The sequence below is a fragment of the Bos mutus genome, chromosome 6 (assembly GCF_027580195.1).
Source record: "Bos mutus isolate GX-2022 chromosome 6, NWIPB_WYAK_1.1, whole genome shotgun sequence".
In the NCBI taxonomy this organism is placed as follows: domain Eukaryota; kingdom Metazoa; phylum Chordata; class Mammalia; order Artiodactyla; family Bovidae; genus Bos; species Bos mutus.
In genome coordinates this window covers 48,334,290-48,344,340 of record NC_091622.1, presented here as the reverse complement: position 1 = coordinate 48,344,340, position 10,051 = coordinate 48,334,290, and positions in this window count along the sequence as shown.

Below are 10,051 nucleotides of genomic sequence, written 5' to 3'. Positions count from 1 at the left end.
TTTGCTTTTTGGGTTCTATTAAAACTCTTAGGAAATTGATATGTGGGCCTCGTATATTTAGATAAAAATATGAACTAGTGACAAATATGTTCCTTTGGACAAACTTAATCATGATTCCTCATTGTTGATTCTGCTGAAACAATTTTAATTGATTGGCTATTTCATTGAAATTATTACTTCCTAAAACAATTGTCCTGATCAGAAAACTTTGCACAGTGTCAGGCAGAAAGGAAATGTGGTTAAGTTTTAATTATCTATGTGTTGAACTTGCACAAACACATTTTTTTTTTCTCATTAGAGACTTGACTAGGAATTCTCAAGTTTTGATGAGTTTTTGCAATATCTTTTTCTTATTTCTTGCATCTGTCATCTTCTTTATTCTCCAAACTTTATCAAACAAAACAGAGTATTTTTAAAATCAATATTCAAATGTCAATTAATGCATAAATTATAGGTATACAATCATGTTAAATTATTTTTGTTTTGAAGTTCGTTAAATCTGATTTTTAATATGACTGAGTTAATATAAATATATTTTTAAATTGTGTACTTAGAATATTTTAAATGGGTAGGTTTCATTTATAAATTTTTCTATAGTCCTCCATTGGACTATATGGGGGCTTCCCAACTGGCACCAATGGTAGACAATCTGCCTGCCAACACAGAAGATGCAAGAGATGCAAGTTCAGTCTTTGGGTTGCAAGATCCCTGGAGAAGGAAATGGTAACCCACTCCAGTATTCTTGCCTGGGAAATTCCATGGACAGAGGAGCCTGGTGGGCTACAGTCCATGGGGGTCACAAAAGTTGGACATGAATGAACTACTGAGCATGCACATACACATTGGACTATATAGTTTTCTCATATATGTTACAAATATAATCTAGACATCAATACATCGCCACTCTCAAAGAATAACATTTGGTATGTTAATAACTTTTGCAAAGAGTATCATCTTGATGAATTAAATATATAAGACACTGAATATTTAGCAGGATAAAAAATAAAATGCGTAATCTGCTAATTTTAAAATTATTTTTTCAAGATAATCATCATCATTTGTCAGAATACTAAAAGTAGAGATGGAACTCAGTACTAAATAATAATCACATATTCAGTATCTTCATTTGGGTGGTGGTATTGTAAACACAATGAATTTCCACCATAGAAAAAATGAAAAGTATTTAAATGTCAAATTAAAACCGTGACTTTAGTTGGAATTTGGTGAAAATCTTAATCAAATTTAAGAAACTTTATGATTTCTACTTGTTTAACTGAGGTTGTCTTAGTCAAACGTAATTCTGTGAGATATAGAATTCTAAATAAAACTTCAAAACATAATTACCTCTGTATCTTTCCTTAAAATAACATTAATTAGTTTTTAATATGGTATTTATTTTTTAATTTAAATTTATTTAAATGGGGGCTAATTACTTTATAATATTGTATTGGTTTTGCCATACATCAATCAAAGTCAAATGAAGATTTAAAATTGCAAAATGTAATTTCTGTTCAAAATGGAAATATCATTAAGTTCATTCTACCTAAAAGTAGAATAATTTATTGTTTCAGTTTTAGCTTATTTTTTATTAACTGGTCCTACAAGTTTCCTACTGGATTTTATTTATTACTGAAACTTGCTTATCTACTCCCATTACAGCATTCATGAACTCATAAAATTCTAGGGGCTACCCAATATAGACAAATTTCCAAAGTGAATGAATGCATCTGAAAGGTACATAATGGAGGTGTCATGGAGAAGTCCACAAGAAGTTCATTCCTAGTCATTCTTTAGCTTTCCTTTTAATCTTGCTTTCCAACAGAGAGGGGAGTCAATCTTTTATTCCTCATGCTTTTCCTCACAACTTCCACTGGCCCTTTTGTTCTGGCATGTTCACCTCTCCAGAAATGTTGATAAACACTGGTCTCTCATGTGCCTGATACAGTATGACTTAGACCTCAGATTTCCTATTTTATAGCAGAATAGAACTGTTTGCATTCCGAATAATATAGCATTATATTGTATCAGTTCAGATCAGTCGCTAAGTCGTGTCAGACTAGTTGCGACCCCATGAATCACAGCACGCCAGGCCTCCCTGTCCATCACCAACTCCCAGAGTTCACTCAGACTCATGTCCATCGAGTCAGTGATGCCATCCAGCCATCTCATCCTCTGTCATCCCCTTCTCCTCCTGCCCCCAATCCCTCCCAGCATCAGAGTCTTTTCCAGTGAGTCAACTCTTCGCACGAGGTGGCCAAAGTACTGGAGTTTCAGCTTTAGCATCATTCCTTCCAAAGAAATCCCAGGGCTGATCTCCTTCAGAATGGACTGGTTGGATCTCCTTGCAGCCCAAGGGACTCTTAAGAGTCTTCTCCAACACCACAGTTCAAAAGCATCAATTCTTTGGTGCTCAGCCTTCTTCACAGTCCAACTCTCACATCCATACATGACCAAAGGAAAAACCATAGCCTTGACTAGATGAACCTTTGTTGGCAAAGTAGTGTCTCTGCTTTTGAATATGCTATCTAGGTTGGTCATAACTTTCCTTCCAAGGAGTAAGCGTCCTTTAATTTCATGGCTGCAGTCACCATCTGCAGTGATTTTGGAGCCCAAAAACATAAATTCTGCCACTGTTTCCACTGTTTCCCCATCTATTTCCCATGAAGTGATGGGACCAGATGTCATGATCTTCGTTTTCTGAATGTCGAGCTTTAAGCCAACTTTTTCACTCTCCATTTTCACTTTCATCAAGAGGCTTTTTAGTTCCTCTTCACTTTCTGCCATAAGGGCAGTGTCATCTGCATATCTGAGATTACTGATATTTCTCCCGGCAATCTTGATCCCAGCTTGTGCTTCTTCCAGTCCAGCATTTCTCATGATGTACTCTGCATATAAGTTAAATAAGCAGGGTGACAATATACAGCCTTGACGTACTCCTTTTCCTATTTGGAACCAGTCTGTTGTTCCATGTCCAGTTCTAACTGTTGCTTCTGGACCTGCATACAGATTTCTCAAGAGGCAGGTCAGGTAGTCTGGTATTCCCATCTCTTTCAGAATTGTCCACAGTTTATTGTGATCCACACAGTCAAAGGCTTTGGCATAGTCAATAAAGCAGAAATAGATTTTTTTTTGGAACTCTCCTGCTTTTTCGATGATCCAGCGGATGTTGGCAATTTGATCTCTGCTTCCTCTGCCTTTTCTAAAACCAGCTTGAACAATAGGAAGTTCACGGTTCACATATTGCTGAAGCCTGGCTTGGAGAATTTTGAGCATTACTTTACTACTGTGTGAAATGAGTGCAATTGTGCGGTAGTTTGAGCATTCTTTGGCATTGCCTTTAGCTGAGGCTAAATTTTGTTACTTGTCTCTGACCCAGAGACTGGGAAAATAATTGCCTTCATTTGGAAAGCAAAATGACTAGGTTCATTTCATGTGGTGGAAAAGGTGCAGGAGGCAGAATTCTAGATTGTAATACACCTAGATTTCAGTCTCCAAACCCATAAAACAGGTTTTTAGAAAATCATATTTATTGAAACTTTATGTATCATCCTAAATTATTTCTGTAATCAAGGATGATATAATTAATTTTAACATAATAATATATGTTTATGGTAAGCTAAGTAAGGATGCTCTGCTAGTGGTGGTATAATTTCCCTCTTTAGTTCTGTATTTATGGTTGAGGATGATGCTTGTTTCCCATGGAAAAGAACACCTAAATCATATCCTGCTGGAAGAACAGTTAAACATCCCTAAGAAGAAGTGAGCAAAATCTAAGGCCATGTATAATAATTATGCATTAGTTATGTACTTAAAAATAAAATGTCATATTGAACTTTGTTAATTTAAACTCCAAAACTTTACTATCACTAAAAGTTCTACTTCTTTTCAACATATAGAAACACTAAAATTAATTAGCTATTTCAAATGACAACAAATATAAAATTGTGTCTACATCTAATTATTTACTTTTCTTACTATAAATTTGCTGTCATTTGTTGCTTTCTACTTTATACATATCTCACGACACTTTTGAAAACCTTTCATTATAAAAAAAATTCAAACATATACAAAAATAGAGAGTATTTTTTTAATTTTATTGAAATAGAATTAATTTACAATCTTGTGAGTGGAGAGCATTATAAATGAACTTCCATATGCACATCACCCATCAGTTGCCAATTCAAGGTTAATTTTGTTCCATTTCTATCTTTACTTAAAGCAAATTCTCAGACATTGTATCTTTTTATCCACAAATGTTGTAAAACACTTTTTTACAACCAATAAACTTATTAAAAACATAATAATAGTATCATTATTAAACTTTCAGTAGACTAAGAATTTTTTCATATTATCAAATATGATAGCGGTCAACTTTTTTCATTACCCTAAAAGTGCTTTTTGAAAAAACAGCAATTTGCTGGAATCAGGAAGGATATACAGATTGGATAAATCAATACAGCACGTTGAATTTTGTTAATATATCAAGAAAATCTCTAAATATATAAATAACTCCTCATCCCCTTTTGGTTTTCCTTGCAATCTATTTACTAAGGAAACTGGGTCATTTTTCCTGAGGAGTTAGTATATTCTGAATTTCACAAATTGTTTCCCCATAATATCATTTAACATGTTCTCTTGGCTACCATATTTCTGTGGAATGGTCAAGGTCTAAAAACTTGGTCTATTCAGTTGGATTTTTTCTTTCTTGGTGTGTGTGTTGGGTAGGGGTGATATTGTGTCCTTCCATCATAAGGATACATGGTACAGTTGTCTGTCTCTGTATTGGTCACCACTACGCCCACTGCCGACATGCACTATTTCTCTAGGAGTTTGAAAATGTCACATTCTAATTTCATGAAATTTTCCCTTACTATATAAGTTGAAATATACTGAAGAGTGAGTTTTTTATCATAAAGTATTCAGTTATGGTGACATACAGGTTGTGGAGGAAATGCAGTGAAATGCCTGATTTTCCCATTTTCCCTTACTTATCATCTTAGAATAATGATTTACTGTTTTCATCTCTTTAAGGTGAAAGGTTATTTTAACTTGGAATTGTCATTGTGAAATCATGGATTTTTATATGCTTTATAGGTTTTAGTCACGATTCTTATTGATGCTTTGTGGAATGTATTATTTGTTTGTAATTATTCATTCATTCCCTTTCATTGGTATCTTTGTTATTCCTGCCTGGGCTTCCCTCATGGCTCAGCTGGTAAAGAATCCGCCTGCAATGTGGGAAACCTGGGTTTGATCCCTGGGTTGGAAAGACCCCTTGGTGAAGGAAATAGCTACCAACTCCAGTATTCTGGCCTGGAGAATTCCAAAGACTGTATATCCATGGGGTCGCAAGGAGTGGGACACGACTGAACGACTTTCACTTTCACTTTCTCTGTCTCACTGACTTTATGTTTTGCCTCCTAGCTTACTCTGGCCAGTGGAATGTGAATAGATTTGAGTTTTGCCATGTTCTACCATATCTTTTAGAAGCAATGGAAGCTTCTGCCATCTGTTATTTTCTTTTCTCAGTCTTAAAGGACTAGAACAAACATGGATTCATTTCTAATTTTCTGGACTTATAAGTCAGTGCCATTCCCAATGGATTTCTTGGACTTTGTTATCAAAAATAACACAACAGTTGCCTTTTGTCTATGAATACATACTATATCTATCTCTATATAGTATGAACATTTAACAATTGAAGTATCAAAATTTATCTACAAAAAATGCTTATTTTATATTTATATATGTGTGTGTATATATATATATACATTCAGCAATAAAATATGACATCATCTTTCCTCCTAAATAATCTTCAACAATGCTATAACCACACTTTTTAGCTTAATCAATTTAATAAGTGAAAGATAGTCTCTTCTTATCATTTTAACTTGTATATTTCTAACTACAGGCAAGTTTGTAATAAGTCATATTTAAAGCATGTAGGATGTGTGTATTTGTTTTTAAGCAATCATCTTCTGTACTAGAATATTTCTATTTCACAATAAAATTTACTTTGGTGTGCTTTGCAAAAAAACTTTTCCATGTTCATAAAGAAAAATAAATAAATGACATAATTTTAATAAAGAGGAAAGTATCAAGGGACTCATACTACTAGATATTAACATGTTTCATGAAACTACAGTAATGAAAATTTTCAGCATCTAGAGAGAAATAGAAACAATAAAATAATATAAGATCAGATACAGGAAAAAAGTATAGTTCAAAATTTCACACATTGACAATGCCTTCTAAAATAGTGGGGGAAAAATGGAACTTTTAAATTAATATTGAAAGTGATGCACCTAAAAATACAAAGAAAAAAATTAAATAGATAAAACATGGTGAATATAGAATTAAATGTAGGTAAGTATAAATAACCTGGAGGAGGACATGGCAACCCACTCCAGTGTTCTTGCCTAGAGAAGCCCCATGGACAGAAGAGCCTGGAAAACTATAGTCCATGGAGTCGCAAAGAGTTAGACACAACTGACCAACTAAACAAATATAGGTAAACTAATAAATTTATTAAATATTCAGTTTAAGTTTGGGGACTATCTAAGTTTAAAATTAAGAAATCCTAAAAGGAAAAATGGTTCAATCTACTGATTTTTCCCCACCAGTGTATAATTATAATTTATTACTTTCTATTATAATAAACTAATATAGCATCATTGACTTTTCACTATCTTTCATCTTTCATAAACTCCCTCATCCTTCTTCCCTCCACAGGAAAAGATTTTTCAGTTACTTTCACTTTCAGTCTCTATGTCCCTTCTCTTCCCTCAACTATTTATCTATTCTCATTGATGTTTTAATAACACCACTGTCCTGAAAGTGTTCTTTACAAAATTTCCAATGATATCTATCTGACAAGCGCAAAGGACACTTCTCTGTTCTAAAACTTTGCTTTAGTTTCACTGACACCATACTCACCAGAATTATTCCCTAAGTTTATAGTCAGTCCTTTTCAGTTTCATTTCTTTGCTCTCCCTCTTCTACCTGAGCTCCAAATATTGAAATATCTTAGGAATCAGTATTGGTCCTCTTCTCTAACCAACTATCATGGAGGTAGTCTATTCTTTTTCCGTACTTTTACACATCATCTATATGCTAAAGACTCCCTAATTCGTAACTCTACACTTGGCCTCTTCCTTGAGTTCAATAATTTTATATCCAACTTCTCATTTGACATATTAATCTACATGTCTAGAAGGGATTTCAAAACTTATACCTAAATTAGAAGCCCTGATTTATGCTTCCAAGTCTGCTGTAATCTAACTCATTTCAGGGACAAAAATAATCAGTATTCCAAATAGCTCAAGACACAAACTGATTTCCGGCTTTGATTCTTTACTTTCCCTCATTTTATATATGAAATACATTTGCAAAACTATTATTTCTACATGGAAAATACATTTTATATTTTTTTCCTGTTTTTCTCTATCCCCACTGTTAACGTCATTCCATATCTAAACAATTGTTGCTAAAATTCCTCAATCTTTATGCTTTCATGGAGAATTGTCCTTTCATTAATGGAGACAATTTTATAAAAGATGCCAGTAGCTCTATAGGATGGTATGGCCCCATGCTTCAGGATAATACAAATATCATGGTGCCGTTTACAGCCATAGCTATCTCTGGAATTAGAAAGACTCTAATCTATACTTGGAAACACCTCTTTACCTATTGTCTTCCCTGTCCTGTCTGGTTTCACAAGTTTTTTTTACAGTTTTCTCCAAAATGTACTCCGCTAAGAAGTCACTTGTGTAATAATCATCTATAATCCCTGGCTCTGTTTCTAAGCAAACTGGCTTGGACCTCATCCTTAACAGTGTAATTAGATAAAGTTCAAAGTGACAAAGCAGCATGAAATTGGAAATGGTTTTTGACTCTTTGCTTTTTATCATTTTTTTAAATTAATTAATTAATTGTTGGCTGTGCTTGGTCCTTGTTGCCACATGGGCTTTTCTCTAGCTGCTATGAGCTGGGGCTACTCACTAGTTGCAGTGTGTGGGTTTCTCGTTTCCATGGGTTCTCGTTGTGGAGCACCGACTCTAGGGACCGCGGGCTTCAATAGTTGTAGTTCCTGGGCTCTAGAGCACAGGCTCAATTGTTGTGGCTGGGCTCTTCCTAGATCAGGGATCGAACCTGTGTCTCCTTCATTGGCAGGTGAATTCTTTACCACTGAGCCTCCAAGGAAGCCCTTGTTTTGTTTTTAATAAAGGCTCCAGATATATGACTGTTCTTCATTTAGCCAAATGAAAATTATTACCTAAAAGAAATAATATTTTAAAAGTTATAGAGGCAACAAAAATATTACATTTGGGGAAAATTAATGTTTAGTGGATCAGGAAATACCATGGTAAGAAATAGCAGGAAGAGGTGGCACTAGAGTGGAAATTAAGGGAAAGCTAGGTAAGCTGTATGGAGCAGAGACTTAGCAATTGCTTAAATTGTTATTGACATGATTAAAATTTTAAATTAGAATGCTATTTCCATTGTTCCTTTCTGTTCTGGTAGAAATTCTTCAGAAATATTGACATCCTGAATCAGAAACAACCTTGCCTTGTCCCGAAGCTGCCTTTGACAATATCATTAAAACTCTTGCTTTCAACATTTCTATTTCTTGTTTAATCTGGATTTATTTACTTTATGCTCTACCTTACCCCATAATTATCATACTGTCTTTGAGGAAGAGAACTTGCTATCTAAGTTTTTATTTTGTATGTTTAAATAGTATTCCCAGTGTCTGAGATCTCATACACTGCATACTAAACAATCAGTAGAAACATATGGGTTTTGTAACTATTTTGAGCACTTGAAATTATAACACATTATTAATAGAATGCAATTAAGTATTTCTTATCCAGCAATCTATTTAAAAATAAAACAATATTGGAACAAGAATTAAAGATATAAATTAATTAGAGTTTTCTGACAGAATTATAACTATCACCAAAAGAGTCATTTTTTTTCTACCCCTTAAAATATATGCTTATGTATTTTTTTACATTGATTTTGCACTAGAGACTTCAAGTTTCAGAGTATATTCTGTTCTCCAGAATGGAAGTTAAAAGTCCCTAAGAGGCTTGTCTTGATAGCTGAGAACTTTATAGAGGTTTGAATTTTGTTTAATCCTGAAGAAGCCAGGGGTTATTTTCATCTATCAACTGTATGATCTTTCTGAGCAGTAGGGCCTTTTTGTCTTATTTTTATTAAAAAAAACAAAGATGATATTTAAATTTTCTGTGAATTTCCTGGTGACTCTAAATACTCTTAATTACTTCTATTTTTATTAGTAATTACTTGAAATACATAAGTTGTCTGTGTTTAGACTACTTTGGATATAGTCTAACAGTCATCCCAAGACAAGACATAACAGTAGAAAAAGTGGCTTTTAAAAATCAAATAGAAAGTACATAGAGAAGTTTTGCATACCATCTGCCTTGCAGAAAAAGTATAAGAAAATGATGGACAAATTAGAATTTAAATTAGGTAAAATTCCAAAGAAAAATGTTCTTATTTATGATAACTTTTGCCTTTTCTTTCCCAAGCTTATTAACTTTCACTCAGCTCACTGTCTGTGCACATATCTCAAGTCTGATCTGTTCAAATGTGAGCAATGAAAAATATGTATCATCTTAATATGTTTACTTATTCCAGATTTATTATAAAAGCAAATGCACACAACATTCAGACAGGAAATGTATATTCCAGAGCATGTTGGAAGAACTGGGGAGTTTTCTTTAGATTAGCACATTGACAGTGAAAGAATAATAGGAACACAGAAATGTAGAAGCCTGTCATCTTTTTAATGGAATAAAAAGAGGTTTACAAACATCAGTAATTGCCCTCAAAATTTGCTATTCTTTTTAACAGTATCTGTTGATTACACTAAACCTAAATCATCATGAAAAGATATATTCATATGGATTTTAATATATTTTATGGAATTTCTTTTGCAAATTATTTATGTCATCCTGTGGAATAAGAACAATTTATTTACAAGTTAAAAAAACAAGAATACTTCATCTTTTTTTTAGAAAGT